The sequence below is a fragment of the Pinus tabuliformis genome, chromosome 4_2 (assembly GCF_031772625.1).
Source record: "Pinus tabuliformis cultivar Carrire ecotype Pingquan chromosome 4_2, CPIR1, whole genome shotgun sequence".
NCBI lineage: Eukaryota > Viridiplantae > Streptophyta > Pinopsida > Pinales > Pinaceae > Pinus > Pinus tabuliformis.
In genome coordinates this window covers 118,951,364-118,972,329 of record NC_142304.1, presented here as the reverse complement: position 1 = coordinate 118,972,329, position 20,966 = coordinate 118,951,364, and the positions used below count along the sequence as shown (strand labels likewise).

At 36.8% G+C, this 20,966-nt stretch overlaps 1 pseudogene; it reads left to right on the top strand.

Annotated features, from left to right (window-relative positions):
- Positions 1 to 20,513: 20,513 nt before the first annotated feature.
- Positions 20,514 to 20,966, top strand: LOC149168540 (calmodulin-1-like; annotated as a pseudogene).

The following is a 20,966-nucleotide window of genomic DNA, read 5'->3' as shown; positions in this document are numbered from 1 at the left end:
ATAGCTGGCTCAGCCAGAACACATCATGAGTAATCCTCCTATTGTACAGACTCCTCTAAATGAGGAGAAGAATCCCAAAAGAGATAGAGAGGAGGCCACTCCTTCTAGCAGACCTGTTGCATAGACTTATGTCAAGAGGCAAAGGTTGAATCCTTTTTCAGAACAAGAGTTCACAGAGGAAATAGCTGGAACTACAAGTACAGAAAGAGCAGAAAGTAGGCAGACCACTCCCTATGGAGGTACACAAGAACCTTCCACTTCACAGGCTCTAATGCTAGAGAGACAACAGAGCGTGGAAGTATCCTCATTTTGGGCTCCAACAGGCCAGAATGAGGACATTAAAGAGAAATACAAAGAAATAAAGGCCAAAAATGAAATATTGAAGGCCCAAAGTTATGCACACTACCTTAAAATGGCTCCCACTAATCAAACAAGGCTAATGTTAGCCTTTGACATAAAATAAGGTAAGATGCAAATTAGTTTCATGAAGCCTACCACACAGCAGCCCAAGTCTATAGCAGATTACTTGAAGACTGATTTTGAGGTGTTGGCAAAGGATATACATCCTATCGACCAAATAGAATTACACAAACAGACCGGGGAAATGGTCTATTCTACATTGACCAGCAAGGCCATTGCAACACATCAACTCCAAAATTCACTGAATAATATGTCAGCGCAATTCCAGCTAGAGAAGGCCTCTTCACAGGCCAAGGATACCAGGATAAAGTCCTTAGAGGACTTAATCATAGAGCTGGGGCATGATCCCAAGGATGTAAAGGCTGCAGAAAAGCTAATTAAGAAGAAAAATGATGACATAGCTGCATTGAAAAAGCAGCTCAAAATTCCTCCTCTGCATCATCCACAAACAGCTGAAGTATTAGAAACTCGGAAGGAAGAAGAGCTTATGGACTTAGTCCTTAAGCTGAATGATCAACTAAAAGAAATAGAGAAAGAGCTGGATAACTTGGTTCAGTCTAGATAGAGTGAGTTGGCCACCACTCCTCAGACTGTCATTCCTACAGTCTCTAAGAACAGTACCCTCCACATTGGCTGCTTCCTTAGCACCAACAGTTCCACCAGCTACAGCCATACCAGTCACAGGTACATCAGCAGGCACAGGTGCATCTACAAGCGTAGGTACTTCCACAGAGAAAACAGCTGAATTAGTAAAAGCCATGGAAGAAATGACCATCCAGGCTACTGAACTTAAAAAACTTAGAGAAAAAGTGTCAAGTTTGGAAACTGATTGCAAACTTGCACAGATACAACAGAAAGAAGAAACCCAGAAGAGTCAAAGAATGGGTGAGAGGATTAAAATCCTTGAAAAGGACTTGACATTGCAACAACCACTAGGAGATTTAAAGGAAATGCTCTGGGCCAACATAACACATATTTCATTAAATTTGCAATTAAATAGTGGATATAGAATTTCAAAATAACAAAAAATTCCAATTCTAGTGATGTCCTTGTAATAAAAAATTTCCAATTTTAATGAAATATGTATTACATTGATGTTTGGCCATCAATTCAAATAATTTTTGAGCAAACTGAACTGGTGAAAGTGGCCACCGAAGCTATTCACAAGATAAGAGAAGAGTTAGGAGACAAGCCTGAAGAGGCCAACCAACTGATAACACTCTTGAATAGCAAAAATAGGTATCAGTTGGATGAACTAGGCATAGAAGATAGGACAGCCACCATCATAGAAATCAAGAAGGTTCTTACCAAAAGGAACCTTATGCTCAATCTTGAGAAGAGATGCCAAAGTATCCAAGCTGATATTGATAGATTCATGGCCAAGTTTGGTATTTTGAGGGAAAAAGGCCTTCCCAGTCCTATGGTTATTAATGACAAGCTTATGACTCAAGATGACTACATTGAAAGACTGAACAAGTTGGCCAGCAACCAAGCTAGTACTTCAGGGGTAAAAGCTCTTCCCACAGGAAAGGTATTGTATGATAATCTGGAAAATCTGTTTTTCCTAGAGCATGAGGTAAAGCACCTATTTGTCAACAGGCCAAATTTTTCCAAATACACTGAAGCTGATGAGGTATATAGAAAGGTGATAAGGATGAAATTACCTGAAGGTGAATGGTGGACAAACTTGACGGATTTACTATAAAGTTACTGCAATAAATCCCATATGACAGCCAGGTAAAATAGATGAAACATGGTCAAAATATAGCAGGTAAAGAGTATCAGTAGGTTGAAGACATAAAGTGATTCCAGCACATAGATATCAAGCAACTGAAAGAGCCAAATCCGAATTACAACAGCCAGCACAATCACAATAAAAGGGACAACAAGAAGACAGTTGTCCATCTGTCTCTATCTTCGTGCCTGAAGATATTTTTGATTTCCTAGATTAATTCTCATATTGTTATGAGATATTTTGTAACATTTTTTGTATAAATACTTCATATTTTGAAGTAATTAGTGTGGATTAAAATACATTTCTGTAGACATTTCATATCAAGCTAAGGAGCTATTGTATTCAAGACTGGACTGGTTTTGCTGGGTCATGAAATAAAGCTAAAGACATTTCACTGGATTCTTGTGCACAGTTGGAACCAAATAAGTATTATCTCTTCATGTTTAATTATTGTTTTCTCGTCATGTTATAAATATTCACATGTTTTCTCTATGAAATCTGAATAGTAAACAAGGAAAAATATTTCAGAATTAGCTTTAATGCTCTCTATCTTGACTGTTTACTTTCTCATTGTTTTCTACTAAACTATCTTGGTCTGGGAATTCTTAATTGCTCCCTTACTTCCGTAGTTTCCCCCCTTAGGTCGATAGTAAGGGATTCTTAGTTTCCCTTTGCTACTAATCTCCTTCTGTTCTTCATCTTGATCTCGGTTTAAGGATTCTTCATTGCCCTTTTACCCTGGTTAGGACTACCTCATCCATTTGAACCTGCAGATTTGCTTTTTGTTGTGCTAGCTTGCCCTAGGAAGTCCTCCTTTAGTAATTGATCTGATCCAGTTAAGCCACTTTTTGACTGACTCCATAGCCCAATGGCCTAAATACTTGTTCTGCCCATCTGTTTTCTTAAGTCCGCCACCCAATCAAAACCAAAACATCATGAGCACTAAGAACTAGCCTGAAATCCTACTCAAAACAAAGTTAAATTATAAAGAGAGAGCACTCTCTGGACTTAGGTTGGCTAGAACCCGAGTCTAAAAGATTGGTTTGTGGTTACCTCAGATTATTCCTTCTTTTATAACTTCTAGGGAAGACCTCTGAGTGATAACATAATCCAACATCTCTGTCTGCATTCCTACAACATATATAGTCTTGCTAATACTGCAGGGAAGTATTGAACAAGACACTGCAGGTACCACTTAGAGTTACTTGACCTTTTATAGATGTTCCCTACCTCTGTCTCCCTAGCTAGGTCGTGTAAGTATGCCCTACCTCTGTCTCCTTAGCTAGGTCATGTAAGTCTTTGATGCTGATGCATAAAACATGACATAGGGCTTATTGTATTCAAAAATTTAAAGTGAGTTTCTAGTGTTGCTCCATTTCTAGTAGGCCTATTCGGTACCCTGATAGAGTCACTTAAAAAATCACAAGCAATGCTTCGTTGCCAACATGCATGTTCAGTACCCTGACGAAATTGCTTGAATCACCTCTCTATGAAGGAAGAATTTCTCACCCTTTAACCTCTAATTGATTTATTTTATTTTATGTGCACAGTGGCATCATTTATTAGGCATTCATTTCACCAAGGAAAATGGGGGATCCCGACTTATTTTACGAGCAAGAGAGGTTGTTTCTTGCTTGACATAAATTGAAAGATCTTCTGATTTAGGTTTTCCTTAATGCCACACTTCTACATATCATCTCTGACTGACAAGTGAACAATGAAAGCATATCATTGACATATTCAAGACCAAACCGGAAAAAGGGTTCACCTTGTAAATATTGGTTACATGAACTAATTAAGGTTCCCCACCGGCACCTATTTGTATTCTCCTTATTAATGGATCAAATTTATAGGAAATATGTTTGGGGCATAGTTTTGAATACTGGTTCTATGAGAGGTTGGCTCTTATAACAACCACCACATCCACACACAACCATTAAATTAGGGTTTCAACATTAGGGAAAAGTGACCAAATAAGCTTATCTAGGGTTTCAACGTGTGCAAGGAGGCCAAACAAGTCCTCCTAGGGTTTCAACATAAGGGGAGTTTGTTATGACATACATGGTTAGCAAGGATCATGCATATCACAAGGATTAGATGGAAGTCTGAAAGCTCATGCAACATAGAGGACAAATACAATGTTAGGCCAATGACAAGCAAATGTAATGCAAGGAGAAGATAATGCTAAGCGCAATATGAATGCATGATGTAATGCAACATATATAATTACAAGAAAAATGAAGTGAATGCAAGAAAAATCAGCTAGTTACAACTAAAAGAGAGATGCAATGATTATGTAGACAATTCCTAAATGAAATGCAGTCACAAGGAATGTAAGAAGAGGAATGAAAAATAAATGCATAATGTCATGTATCAAATTAACTATTTCAATAAAGAACATACAAAAAAATCATATCTAAACCCTAACTCGCCTGAACCTAAAACCCCAAATACAAACTCTACTAGGAAAACCCTAATTAGCAAACCCTAAATTTTTCTGGACCTAAAACCATGATTTAACCAAAGAGGAGATCAGGTGATGAGAAATAAGACTTCCAATGCACCCATCGCAGTTGCTCCCGACCTGCAAAAACAAAGATGTTAATAATTAGAACTAGTATAGCATATTATGCAAAACAAAGATGCTTACCTGTTGAAGCCTCGAAAATCGCTGCAACAACATGGGGGAAAACCACCGAGTTAGGGACTTGAATACCATCCCTTAGCCATTTGGAATTAGTGGCTCAGATTGGATATAATGGGACCAGTTTTCCAATAAAAATGTGATAGGATGGATAGGGTGTTGATGACCAAAAACGGAGTGATAGATGGGGTGGTTTTCAATTGGAATACATGTATATTTAACCTATCTATTTATTACCCAAGATTTACTTATGTTTATGCGATCTACAATGATTATCTTTAGTGTATGATAATGAATATTGATCAAACACTAACATAAATGAAAATATTTTAAAATAATTATTTTGACTAAATAGTTAATCAAAATAATTGATGAGACATATATCACATTTAAATAAAGTTCAAACATTGCTCATATATGTGTTAAATATAACAATTCTAGCATTTTCAGAAGTGAATGGATACAAAACTATATTAAAAGAGATACATATAACAAACAATACAAAGAGAATGGCTATAAATTCATAAAAAAATAAATATACAATGATAGAAGTACCTGATGCATATGACTTTGCTTATGAAGTAAATAGCTCCAGTCCAGTCTTTTTCATTAAGATGGTTTCAAAAGTACGAAAGTGCAAGCTTCCAAAGCCTTTTTCACAAAAATTCAGGACTCTGATCCAGTCATTCTACTAATACAAACTTCAAAAGTAAAAAAGTACAAGCTTTCAAAGCTTTTCTTTATAAAATTAGGGACCCTTTCTTCATAGACATGAAAGGGTTTATATAATAAAAATAAAGTACAAAAATAGATATTACATGAAAGTTATGAGGAGGTTTAAACAAATCTCCTTAAAATAAGTGACAGAAATAGATAAATAGAAACTGTTGCAATGACGAGCTCAAGAATGTAATGGTGTCTACTCTTTCATTCGTTGTTTGAGCTCATAAATATCCATCATCGGCTTGACTTCAGGAGGTTGACCTGTCCTCATGCGCAACTGTCCTGTATACACTGCATCCGAAAGAGTAGGAAGCATATGTGTGGATGAGTCATCGAGGCATCGTAGAATTAGCCAATAACTGTGTGGCTTCACCAAATATTTCCAATATACTTCCCAGTCTAGTTTGGTCAGCTGTTTAATTGCCTCTTCCCTCGCTTTTGAAGTTTCTTGCCGTTGTGTTTCCAGGACTCTGATATCGGGGAGACTCCCAGGTGGGCATTCCTGTATCAAATTAGCATTGTGAAAATTATCATTGATGGTTTCAATGATATTATTTGTAGCATTAGTCGCTCTAGAAACTTCTCTTTTTGCCTGTTTCAGTCGAATATCCCAATCGGTAAAGAGGATTTCCTTATGTGATTCCTCTATCCTGGGAAGATCTGCTTCTCTGCCCTCTGGAGTATCCTTCCATGTTATGTATCCTGAGATCTTATCATCAATCTCATTAAAATTCACCCTCAGATCAGATGCTTGATTCATCAGTGAATCACTTGTCTTGCACATTGGATTGATGATAAACAAGTTTTCACAGAGTGTTGCTTGTTGCCTTGATAACAAAGAGTTGAGCTCTAATGCTTCCGTTATAAAATCCTCAACCTTAGGATTATCCTTCAATTGATTCAATGAAAACTACAATTGTTTATTTTGGATATCCTTAGCACCTGTTTCTGCCTAATACTGGAGCTTCAATTGGTCAAAGCTATGCTGTAATTGGGACATTTTTATTTTCATTTGATAATCAACATTTTGTCTCTCTTCTACCAACCACTGCTCTAGTTGCTAGATTATCACTTCTTTCTCTCTTACCAATTGTCTAAATTTATCTTCCTTGTCAATAGTAGTAGATGCATAAGCTCCTACAAACTGTGACAATTTTGTCAAATTTTCTGAAGGACCTATGGGGTTATCCTTCCATACTACATCCATAGGTTCATTGTCAAGAATTACTGCTGATGAAGATTTTGTTCTCCTCCTTTTCCTCTGTCTTTTTAGCACAACCCGATGTTTGGATTGTAAAAGACATCAAGAGGAGGGATTTCTTCCACCCTGAGGACAATTTTAAATGAAGGGAAGGCCGGGATGATCTCAACTTCCTCTGTAGTGTCAGGTTTGGTAGTATTCCTTTTAGTAAGCAAGCTTTGTCCAGTGTTTTGGGGTGTGTTGAATGTTTTTTCCATCTCAACATCTTTTCCCCTTGTTGTCCTCTAAGCTGCTGGTCAAATTATTTCCATGCTTCATCTAGTTGATTCTTGAAATGAGATTCATTTGTATGTAATCCTGTGGATACATCTTCCACTTCTATCTCCTTGGAAGCTTTTTTTGATTTCTTTTAGGTATCCTTTTCTGAACTCTTCTCTGAGTTGTGCTTTGAGCCCTATTATGAATTATGCTCTAAAATATGTTTTGAGCCTTGTGCCGATTTCTATCATGAATTCTGCTCGGAAGTTTGTTCCGATTTCTACTTTGAATTATGCTCATAACCTTTTTCTGAGCCCTTTGATGAATCATGGTCTGACCCTGCTCCTATTAAACATTTGGTTGAGGGATCTTTAACAGATCCAAAGGGACATTTTGTAGTCTTTTCCTCCTATACTGGCGGAATATAGCTAGCCTTTGTGGATCTAGTTTCAAAGTAGCCAAATGTTGCACTTGTGAAAATAGTTCAACAAACTCAAATAGGTCATCATAATCATCATCGTCATGACTGAACTATCTGATTTTCACTTGGGCAGTGACGTTTTGTGAAAATTTATTAGGGTCAAACTATCTGCTAGAGAATGGTGGCAAGTTTGAGACATGTAATATGATTGATTTCAAGAACAACATGCTTGAAATAATTTAGTGCATAAAAATCACATTGGAGGGGAAAGGAAGGCCAAAGAGACTTATTAGATTATTTTAGGGTCTTGGTTGGAACATCCCCTACAGTTTGGTAGGAAATCTCCCTAGCAAGCAGTTTATATGGGACATACAATGGGAGAACATGGTCTAGGCTTCCATAGACTCAGACATAAGTAAAAATATCTTCTCCAAACCACCTACCTATTGGTATGAAGTCAATTTTGGCCTCATCAAACAATCTTGGGGCCCTTTTGTCAAAAACAATTTGGTGGTTGGGTAGCATAACTCCTTCGAAAATCTTATAGAAATGGGTGTGGAAATTGGATTCCCATAGAATTTTATGGTATATATGGATGGGAGAGGGATCTTGAATGGTCCATTTCCACCCCATGGTTGGGAAACTGGTAGTGAAATAGATTGCATTCATAATGTATGCACTCATGAAAAATGGTGGAATTACTGTATTAGAGAGATACTGATGTTGTCTAAACTCCCGGATTTGGAAAGCAATATTATTAGACAGGATAATGCCCCAATCCATTATAAAATAATTCACTACTACATCAATTAAGGGAACCCACTAAACAAAGAACTTAATTGTATTGTCATGCCCAAACAACCTACACATCATAGCTGCGATATAAGAATAGGGAGTAGCGAGAGACGATATAGAATATATACCCGATTTCTCATGCTTGTTTTTGTTCAGGTTGGACCTCCATTTCTTAATTGGGTCTAATGGTACATCATTTTCACTTGAAAATTGCTCAAGAAAGGATTTGTCATATACCTTATGTGGGTCCAGTACACGATACATTCTCTTCAAGTCTTCTACTGCGAAGGATCCTATAACTATTTTCCTAGAAGTCTGGAATGTCCAATCGACAATGTTAATATTTTCAAATATCCATTTTACCATATCAATGTAAGGCATAATCTTGGGTCTAGCAGCAATTCTACGAAGAAAAGAGCTTGCAGCGTCAAAGTGGGAGGCTTTAGAAGAGGTAGTAGTGTCTGTTGTTGCTACTCTTTAAATTATCTTAGGACCCTCGCTTTCTAGAAATTGGTACATGGTTTCCCATGAGGAGGTTCCGCTGTCGACAGTGCATGTAGTATCTGAGAAAAGTGGGGGCCTCTGTGTTACATCAGAAGGAGAATATTGTGAAGCCTCCATGGTTTTATTTCCTTTATTTGACTTAGTCATCTTGTTACACAATTCTTTCTCAGTCTAAACCTACAAATTGAGAACACAGAGGAATGAGGAGCAATAGGTGTGAAATGTGGAAACATACAAACATACAAGGCTTGAAATGATGGGAAGGAAAGTTTAAATGTGAATCAATCTATACAAGCCATCAAATCACCTTGGTCTTTGAAATCATAAATACCACTAGAATTCTTTAATAACTGAAATCATGGCTTTCACGTGGTTATTTATTACCTCTTTAATATATCACATCGCAGAAACCTTTTCAAATGGTAATAAAACTTATTTCCATGTACTCTGCCGATATGCAATAGTGATATCACTATATCGGTTCATTGGGTATGGGAGACGTGTGATGTGATAATCGAAATATCGTAATAAGAGGTTTCAGGAGTAGAGGAGAATGGATATTGCCAAAGGCTTTGTGTGATTGCGAAATCACAAGAAATGACGTGGCATTATAACAGGGCCAACAGATTATTAACAAGCACAAATTTTGTTTTTTAGTTATTTAGTTTTATGATTTTCTTTAAGCACGCCTTTTAAGAAATAACTTTATTGCAATAGGGGGAATCAGAAGTGAAACAAGCGAGGAGATTTTTGATAGTTTGCTATTTAACCGGACACAAGATGTTTATAGACTGCATTCTTTATTTTATCGGGTCCGGTTATTTTATCGCATTTCGTAATGGGAATGGTCCTCAGCCTTTCCTTATTAATTTTTCGTTATAATATTGTGATGCGAGCAAGTTCTGCCGTGAAGTAGTTTTGTCAATACTGTTAGAGTCGGTATTCTCATCCCTCCGTCAGAGATCAACTCCTCTTGTTGCATTTCATGTTATGTGTCCCACCCAGTCATTTGCATTCCATTAAGCGCATAGATCATCTGACAACAATGGCGTTCCTCCAATTTCCCTCATGTTATCTACCTGTTGGCTCATGTTTGTTCATTTAAAAAGCATAAACAGTCTTTCTTTTATCTCAAAATTTGCAAAGGTTGTCTTTAGGGTTTCATTGTCAATTTGGTCTAGGATTTCATTAGGGTTTCGTCAAAAAATGTGTCAAAGTGTCCAATAATTTCCAGCAGGCCATGAGGAGGTTGCAACATCAATAAATTGCATCGCCAAGTGTTTGCAAATGTGTTTTTCCTGAAAAAACAGAGTGTTTAGTATTTATTGTACAAAATCATGAAAATTTTGCTTTTCTCATTGTAAATCCATTCATCTGCACCCTGGTTTCTTTCCTTATCATAAAAAGCTCCAACACCTGCAAAGCAAGCAAATCTCAGGTCATTAAATTCATCATGAAGTTCAAAAGAAGTGAAAAGGTCCAAAAAACAGAGTTTGTAAATAAATTCAAAGACAAAACATTATGAAAGTGGGTTTTGGCAAATTAAATTTGAAGAGCTCAGGTATAAGTCATTCCTCCAAGTGTTTGAAACTCATTTGCACTCCAAGAGCCAAGAGAAAACAAAGCAAAGTGATTGAGGGAGTTTTGGGTGAAATTTGCTCCAAATCGACCAATGCGGCGCGGCGCACTGGGCCTCAGAACCCTTTATTAAAAAGCACGGGTGTGGCACATTGGTGAGGCACGACGCATTGGGCGTGCTGCGCGGCGCATACAGCTAGGAAGCTCGAAAAACACCAGGACGACCTCCAATCGCCAAAATCGCACGAGTTCACCTTGTTCCAAAGGTCAAACAATCTTCAAAGACAGTCCAAGATAGTTTGACATATCAGCACCTATTTCTTCAAGGCAGTTTGTCCACCAGTAGTTATGGCATCAGAGCCTTCATATGATTACGAAGAGGAGACCCAAAGTGACTCACGCACAGAGGGACATGCATCCAGGAGGCCTCATAGAGGTGGCAAACATATCAGAGAAGAGCCCACCTCATTGACTGAATTGCAGGCCTGCCCGCTTGCCATGGCGTGTTTCCAACAAAAGTCATGCTTTCAGTATTGCGAAATGATTGCTCAGATTCAACATCATCAGGAGTTGGCTTGGTTATTTGTTTTGCATTTGCATGATGGTCAGGTAACTCTTGCTGGTGTAAATTTCACCTTGACACCAGAGACCATTTCTCAAGCAACAGGAATACCGAATGTAGGTGAGGAGTGGAACAAAAGAATGCAGGTAGAAAAAGTACATTATGAACCATATATCAGGCCTAGCTATGCGAGATAGCTCAACAGGGTGTTCCCATTCCAGTTTTTGAAAGAATCCTATGCGTCGTTGATGAGACTCATTATCAGATACTTCAGTTGTGAGGGCCGCTTCTCACGCCTCTATGCATATCATATCAGATTGTTGATGCATTTCACGAGAGTGAAGATGATGAACATTCCATATTTCATGTGCTAAAACATCGAGAGGATTACTACTCTTGTGTAGAAGAAGACTCCTGAACAACAGTACAACAACATTTACCATTATGCGCTCGTCAAGATCATTGTTGTACATCAGCTTGGCTTGCAAGGTATCACATGGGAAGACTTCATTTCTCGTGAGTTCTTCATAGCTCCAGCAGCTCATCAAGAGATTGTCCATGTTGCGGGTGAACCTTCACATCAGTATGGAGTTCGAGAGGCAGAAACTACTAGTGTGCCGACATATGTCACCTATCAGAGAGGCATGAGAGCATTGTTTGCAGCAGCCCGACGAGTATTATCTCCACCTGGGGTGGAAGGGGTCTCGTTGTCGTCATCAGTAGCACAGGTACAGGTACAGGTCAGAGACAAGAGGCCTATGCAATATGAGGGCCCTTCAGGAGGCCTAGACACTGATTTCATACTCATCGATGATGATGTGAGCTCTGCTAGCTCAAAGCTGAGGGAGGTCATTCAGGAGCAGAAAGCAGAGATAGATGCATTGAACAACAAGTTGCAGAGAGCCCAATGGGTCATAAACTATTTCGAGCAGTGAAAAAAACAACTGGAGGATCAACATACAGTCATGGAGTTACAAAACATTCGGCAAAACCGCCAAGCTGCCCAAAGGAGGAGGATAGAGTTCACTTCATTGGAGCAGGAGATAGAGGCTGATCGAGAGGCTTGGCTTGAGAGAGCCAATATTCATCTTGAGAAGCTATTGGCAAAGGCAAACAAGGACAAGGACATGCTCAGGCAAATGAAAAATCATTATTGGGCATGAACTCATGTTTGCAACGCAAGGATCAAAATCCTGAAGGTGAGATTAAGGAGGGCACTAAAACGACGCAAAAGGCATGATAGGCTCCAAATCTTCGCTGAAGCTTCTTTGGCTGAGCATGATACTTGATGATGGACCTTCAGTCCAAATTTCAGCAAATTTGGAGAAAATTTTCTCAATTTTGAGTTTTTTGGCTTCAAAATAGATTTTCCTGCCCAACGCGTAGCGCCACTTGGCGCGCGCTTATAAGTGGGAGATCCTCTGAAGGAAAAATTTACATTTTTGGATTTTTCATCAAAAATTATGCATGCTCATGGATTACCTAAGGATTTCATCAAGTTCTGGGTTTCCTAAAGGGCCAAAAACGCCCTAAAAATGGCCTTTCTGCCACTTTTTGCACCCACAGGAAGTAGTCTTGGGATATTGAAGTTTTGGAGGGGAAAATGACATCAAAATCCAGAAATTCCACTTGGGTTGGAAAGTAGACAGGTAGGGCTTTCCAACGAGCTATCATGAGCTCAATTTGGACTTTGGAAAGACCCTCAAAATCAGCTTGAAAGTTGTGCTACGGATACAAGTTTTAGGTGCGGCGCACAGGGAAATTTGGCCTATTTTTCACTCAGCAGCTCAGAATTTCGCCCAGTTTTGACTAGTTTCACTTTTTCATGTAACTCTTGATCTACCTTGATGTAATTTCATGAACATGATGTAATTTTGGCACATATTTACTTGTTTTAGTAGATTCATTCACTAAAAAGTGAAAAACAACTGAATGAATCAGTTTCCTTTTATATAGAGGCAAGTTGTTTCATTGCCTATTTTTCAGTTCCTTGTTTAGGTATGGTTGAAAAAACTCCTAGAATGATGAGCTCGACCCCTAGAGGCATGGGAAGGAGTTAATCTTGTCTATATCATGTAATTTTTCAGTCATTAGCATGGTTCGACTCTTGAGAAAGCCTTGAGCTTCATTGTACATTCATTTTCAGTATTTTGGCTAAGGAATTGAGACCAGGATTTGCAGCACTCTTTGGGATTCATGTGGCAATTTGTATTGGTACAGTGCTTCTCTTTGTAATTGTGAATTTTTTTTATGTATGCCATCATCTATCTTATTTCTTCTGAACTAAACAAACAAGAGTGTAAGTAGAATTCATTGAAAGTGCAATGCTCTACTTGAGGTTTGCTTTAGTTGTTTGATGTTTTCAGCTGTCTGAGGAGGATTCATGATTGCTCATGCCCTCTTCAACATCTCACTTGTCTTTTCCTTCCATTTCACTAAAATTTAAGTGCCAAAACGATTGCCTACTTTGCCCCATCAAGATCTCTGCAGAATTGAGCCTCAATCCCCGCACCCCAAAATGTGTCTTTCCCTCTGAGCCAAAAAATCATCATTTTATCAAATCAAATTCTCTTGCACATATACCTAGCCTAAAATTAGAAGATATTTTAGTCATCTCAAGCCCCATAGATCATCATTTGTTGAGATTGACCCGAAGAGAGCCCTCTCCTGACCTGGTAGGGCTAGCTACCAGGCTGAGCGTGGTTTGATGTTGGCCCTGGATCCTACCTTTTCAGCTTGAGGTAAATCTAGGCACTAACAAATACTTAATCCTTTTAAGGAATAGACATGTTTGGTTCTCAGGGAATATCCTTTATCACATTGCAAGTTTCGAAAGGGTAACAACAAAGCGTTATTTCTTTGAGACTTTGAGATATGCGATATCGTCAAGATTTTCTTTAAGGGAGGCTTTATTCAAGTTTTTTGGGCCTGATTGGATTTGTTTATTCAAAAATCAAATTTTTTCTTTCAAAAACCCTAAACTATTCTTTTTCCCTGTGTTTTAAAATTTTTAAGGGTCCCCATTTATTTATACAATAATTTCCTAAGACATTTATATATAAATAAATGAGGGGGTTATTGCACAGTGCAACAATTGGCGATTCACTGGAAGAACCAATTACCTTTGATTTATAATAATGAAAGTTTTAAAAAATTTCTAAGTAAAAATAATTCTGGAAAGGAAGAGTATTTTCGAAATATTTAGATAAGTAACATTACTCTAAATATAAACACTCACTCAATCATAATTCTTTTTATATCCTCTTATAGATGAAAATACTTTTTGTCTATATTAGTCTTTAATTAGTTTTAAAGATAAAGTAGGAGACTTTGAGATATGCGATATCGTCAAGATTTTCTTTAAGGGAGGCTTTATTCAAGTTTTTTGAGCCTAATTGGATTTGTTTATTCAAAAATCAAATTTGTTCTTTCAAAAACCCTAAACTATTCTATTTTCCCGTGTTTTAAAATTTTTAAGGGTCCCCATTTATTTATACAATAATTTCCTAAGACATTTATATATAAATAAATGAGGGGGTTATCGCACAGCGCAACAATTGGCGATTCACTGGAAGAACCAATTACCTTTGATTTATAATAATGAAAGTTTTAAATTTTTTTTAAGTAAAAATAATTCTGGAAAGGAAGAGTATTTTCGAAATATTTAGATAAGTAACATTACTCTAAATATAAACACTCACTTAATCATAATTCTTTTTATATCCTCTTATAGATGAAAATACTTTTTGTCTATATCAGTCTTTAATTAGTTTTAAAGATAAAGTAGGGGGCCTTTTACAACTTAGCGTTTTTAATATACTCATTTGTCATAGGTAGAGACACTACTATGAGCAAGTGTTCATAGCCTCGACAGGATTACCTTTTAACCATCAATGATTTAGAATCCCATCCATATAAGAGTGCAGTCTTTAGAGATAATTTCAAAAGTATATGTATATTTCATTTTTCATTTTTATTTATTTGCTTTTCTTTTAACAATCTTTTATTACCTAAAATCCATTATCCTGGTTTGATGACCAGAAAGTGACAATGCTATTCACTCGTTGTAATTGAACTGAACAAGCTGGCTTGTGATGAGACCCTTTGTCTTCAGATTAAAATAAACATAAGACATTACCCTGGTTTGGTATTCAGTGTTGGTAATGTCAGTTCATTATTTCCCTATGAACATGGTAAGCAGGCTCGTGATGAGAACCCTTATCTTTTAAGGTTAATATATTTTTGATTTACACTCTAAAAATATTAAAGTTAATGGGTGGGGAGAATCATTGACTCCTTAAGGGTTTTGGATGACAATTTTTGAGTTGGAGATTCTTAGCTATAAATAGTCTTTACTTTGTTAAAGTTAACCTTTCTTGATTGATAATAGAGTAAAAGGATTTTATAAAGTTGAGGTTTTCAAAGAATTTACAACTTCAATGGAAAAGAAAACTTCAAAGTTTTATGATACGTAGCTAATTTCCAATGTTGCGATCATTTCGTTAAGAATTCCTACTTTCAAAGCTAAAGATCATAAAATGTTTCAATAGATTTTATTGCAAAGCGAAAAGTGATGCTTTTTAACATTATTTTCTAAGAGAAAGCAAAAAGTAAATGAAATAATGTTACAGTAGAAGATATAATCTTCTAAGAAAAGTTTTTTTTCAAAATAAGTCCATTGACAGGAAGATAATCTCTCTTTCCTGATAAATCTTGCAATATGAATGTTGATGGGCCTATTTGTTCAGCAATTTGAAATGGTCCAAGCAATATATTCTGGAATTTAGTATGCTTTCCTTTTTCCTCATGTGCCTTGTCCCATTTAAGGAAGAGATCTCCAATTTGAAAGGATTTTGTGGAACCATAACTTGCATCAAAAGAAGATTTCACTAGCTACTGATGGCGAACATGTGTAAGCTTCTCTTTTTCTCTTTCTTCTTCTAGTTTAAGAATTTGAGATTGTCTTAGTTGTAAAGAAGAAGAAGGTGTTTCTTCGATAAATTGGACTAGGGCTAGTGGGGGAAGAGCTAGATTTGAAGGGATGATAACCTCTTTCCCATAACTAGATTGAATGGAGAAGTGCCTATTGAGGTCTTTTGAGTTATTCGATCTACCCATAGGGCATATGCCAAAGATTTATGCCAATTCTTTTGGCTATGATCAACGGTTTTTTTCATAATTCTTGTGAGGTTCTTGTTGGTTGATTATGCTAAACCATTTCCTTGGGGGTAGTATTTAGCAAAGTATTTAAGTTTAAAACCCCTCTTAAGAGAAAATTCGGTCATATTATTCCCTGAAAAGTAAGACACATTATCAAATATAAGTGCAGTTGGTAAGCCAAATCTAGTAATAATGAACTGATTAATGAATTCAATGATAGTATCAGAATTGGCTACCTTTAGTTGAATTACTTCCACCCACTTAGTAAAATAGTCGGTAGCTATAAGGATATAGTTACGTTGTTTTGAAGAATGAGGAACAATCTCACCTATGATATCCAATCCCCATCATTCAAAAGGTTGTTCAATGTTGACCAGTTGCATAGGTAAGGCAAGTTTCCGTTGCCTTCTAGTAGAAGTTTGGAATATTTTTCATTTCCTCACACATTCATGGGTATCCTTGAACAAAGTTGGCTAATACTACCCAGCATGTAGGATCTTATGTGCAATAGTATCCCCTCTGAAATGTCCACTAGCTGGTCCATCATGGAGTTCCTACAAAACCTTCTGTGCTTCAGACTTTTCAAGGCATCTTAATAATATGGAATCATAATTTCTCCTGAATAACACATCATCAATGATTTCATATTGATTTGCTTTTAATCTTAAAGCCCTTTTCCTTTTGTGATTGAGTTTAGGGGGAGCATATCCATTTTTCAAATAGAAAATAAGATCAACATATTGGGACTCCAAATCGTTTAGGCTTACCTATGATATGTGTACAATACTACCTAATTCCTCCTTTGCTGGTAGGTTGGAAGCTCCTATAAGAAACTTGCAAAAACTTTTTCCTTTGATAATTTTGGATGGTTTAATGTCAATATCATATTCTTGCAGGGTTGTTACTCAATTTTGCATTTTTTCTCTTACTTCCCTTTGCATAAGCAATTGTCTTACTGCTGAGAATGGGATTATTATTTTAGTGTGTGTTTTTAGGAGAAAATGTCTGAAGTGCTTTATAGATTTGAAAACAACAAAATCTTGCTTCTCCACCTCTAAATAATTTAGTTCAACACCTTGAAAATTAGAACTTAAGAAAGATATGGGTGCTTCAATTTGTTGATTATTAAGTTGCATTAGAACAATATCATCAGATGTTTGAGAAGCAAATGTATACAAGATGAAGTGATTAGAAAATTTTGGAGTTGTTAAAGAGGAAGCATTCATAATGGCTTGTTGATTAAATCAAAAGCTTCCCTTTTGTTATGTCCCCACTTAAAGATTTAAATTTTCTTAATCATGGTTTGTAATGGTAAAACAACCTGGGAAAAGTCAGGGACAAATCTTTTAACAAAAATTATCTAACCTAGAAAGGACTGCATATATTTTTTAATGTGGGGTAAAGAAATTTCAGCTATTTCTTTTATTCTGTCTGGATCGATATAGATTCCCTTTTTGGATACAATAAACCATAAAATCTTACCTTCATCTAGAGAAAAATAAGATTTCTTTGGATTTAATGAAATTCCATTTTTTTTGCAATGTTCAAAGATCTGCTTCAAGTCATGTAAATGATTGTTTCTCTTTTTGGAGTAAACATTTATGCCATCCAAGTAAATGACAACAATTTTGTTTATTAGACCCTTGAAATCTATATCCATAGCCCTTTGGAAGGTTTCCCTTGCATTAATTAAACCAAAAGGCATTTTTTGGTAGGCATAGGTGCCCCATTTAGTTCTGAACGTAGTCTTTAACATACCATCTGGATGGACCAATATTTGGTTATATCTTGAAAATCCATCAAGAAAAGACATTAGTTCTAAACCAGCTACTGATTGTAGTATTTTCTCCATAGTTGGTAATGGGAAATTGTCTTTCTGACAAGCTTTGTTAATATTTCTAAAATCTATACAAATGCGAATGTCACCATTCTTCTTCCTGACAGGTGCTAAGTTTGAAACCCATTTTGAATGCTTAATAGGAAAGATGATCTTGGCTTTCATTAGGGAAGTTTTAAGGTCTAAAATGGGCCTCCTAAGGAAATTATAAAATAATAGTGGAAATAATAAAATAAGATTAGATTACATCATCAAATTTTAGAGGGAAAAAATAAAAAACTATTTTTTCAACTCATATTTTCAACTTATCTCCCTATGGGTTTACTCAAATTTCAAGCGGAAATAGTCGTTGGATGCATAATTTGATTCCTCATCCAAGGAGTACCCATGTTATACTTTCGATGCACCCCACTGTACAAAAAATGAGAAATACATGAAAAACGTGATTGCAATCACATTTTTTCATGTATTTCTCATTTTTTGTGTAGTAGGGTGCATCGAAAGTATGCAACATGGGTGCTCCTTGGATGAGGAATTAAATTTTGCATCCAACGAGTACTCTCGCTCAAAATTTGAGTAAAACCTTAGGGTGATAAGTTGAAAATAAGAATTGAAAAAGTAGTTTTATTATTTTATTATTTTTTAATAATTTTACTTTTTAACTCCAAAAATGATGAATCACCCCCCATGGTTGACATCATCATCTTGAATCCTATTGGTTCTTATAAAGTTTATTTTGGTTGTACATTTTTCTTAGGAGGCCCATTTTAGACCTCAAAATTCCCCTAATGAAGGAGTTTATTCAGCTTAGACTTGATTTGACTTTCTAGATTGGGGTGAATTTTCCTTAATGGAATTTTTATCTCTCAAGCAAAGTATGTGGCAGACATTTTGGAGATGTTTAATATGCAGAACAACAAGCCCACACCAAATCCAACTGTCATGGGGTTGAAGTTGAGCAAAGAAGATTGCAACAACAATTTCAATCCAACATTATATAAAAGTATGATAGGCACCTTGATGTATTTGGCTGACACTAGGCTAGATATAATGTATGCAATGAGTTTGGTGTTGAGGTTCATGGAGACACCCAAGGAAACACATTGGCAAGAAACGAAAAAGATTCTAAGATATGTCAATGGGACAAAACAGTATGGTGTTTTGTACACCGCAATAGATGATTTTAGGCTAGTTGGTTACACTGATAGTGATTGGGCAGGAAGTGTCGAAGACAGAAAAAGCACGTCAGGATATATTTTTCATTTGGGTTTCGGAGCCATTTCATGGGCCTCCAAGAAGCAGCCAATAGTGTCACTGTCAACAATAGAAGATGAATCTATTGCCACAATAGAAGCAACATGTTAGGCAGTTTGGATGAGAAGGATGTTGAGGGCTCTTTGCCACGACCAAGAGGGAATGACAACTAATATGTGCGACAACACTTCTGCAATCGCATTGTCAAAGAATTTTGTTGAAATAGACCTCGAAATAGACCTCCACCCTATACCCTCCTACGGAGGAACCAGAGCCCTAGAACTTGACCTTAACTTAAACCAAGTCCACCTCCACCAAGGACGCCCAGTCACAAGAGGACCAAGCATATTGATGCTAAATATCATTTTATTAGAGAGTGGATTAACAATGATGAAATTATGTTGCAACACTGCAGGTCACGGGAACAATTTGTTGATATTTTCACAAAGCCATTGGCATGTGAAAGTCTTGTTTACCTTAGAGACTATTTGGAATTGTCAATGGCAGCAGTTGTGATTAAGGGAGAGTGTTGGAAAATTAATCCCAACAACCCTATTAAATACTCTGACGACAACCATACTTGTCAGAAGTATTTTGTAGGTTGCAGTTTAGTTTGCAGGCGAAAGGACTAAAGTCTGAGCAGAAGTATAACGCAGACCATTCTGCAACACATCACAGAGTTAAAGCACTTAATGAGGGTTGGTAAATACATATGGGTGAAACATTTACTGCACAATGCAGTCCACAATCTCTGTGAGATCAGGGAATCCCTCATTTTGTATAATCACCCATCCCGTGTCTTCAATATTTTCTCTGTCATGTATTAATGTCAAAAAATGTATGTTTTGGATAAATATGAATGTAAAAGTCATTTTCAAAGTTGAGCGAGAGAGAGGTGAAAGTCAGTGAAGTAGTGAGGAGAAAATCGTGGAGAAATTTGTGGTGGGCGCATGAAAACTAGTTTTACAGGCAGTTACTCTGCAACCCTAGTGAAGCGTAAATCACATTAAGTTTTTGTGTTTTCACTTGGAGTTGCACCCTCCATTGTGATATGGTTTTAAACATTCATGAGTAGATTTACACCTTTTTGGTTTCTCTGTTTTTCCGTGAGTTATTTTCCGTGTTTGAGTTATTTTCTGTGTTTTAATTAAGTCTTTATGTAGTTGCGATATCCTTGCCGCAACTGAAGTTGACTTTACTAAATTCCGAGCTAGACTCCTCTCCTCTGCCCTGTGAATTTTTCTCCTCTCCCCTGCCCTGTGAATTTTTCTAACATCAATTTTAGGGTGCACTTTCGTTTCTCAGCTGATCGAGTTTAAAATCTGCGAGGGATTTCATCATACACCACAATTTTCTCTCTGGTATTTTTGCGAAGCTAATCAATTTGTGTTTTCATGTTTTGATCGGACTATCGAGTGCAGATGGTGGAGAAGTTGAGCGAGGATCAAATTGCAGAGTTCAAGGACGCTTTCAGTTTATTTGACAAAGATGGCAATGGTTGCATTACCACCAAAGAATTGGGCACTGTTATCTGCTCTCTACGATAGAATCTAACTGAAGCTGAACTATAGGACATGATTAATGAAGTTGATGCTGATGGAAATGGAAATGGGATAATTGATTTTCCAGAGTTCCTGATTATCATGGCTTGAAAGATGAAGGATACTAACTCAGATATAGAGTTAAAAGAGGCATTCAAGGTTTTTGAAAATGATCAAAATGGTTTCATATCTGCAGCCGAGCTACCGCATGTGATGACCAGCTTGGGAGAAAAACTAACTGACAAAGAAGTTGATGAGATGATATGTGAGGCTATTGATGGAGATGGTTAAGTCAACTATGAGGATTTTGTCACGATGATGTTGGCAAAATGA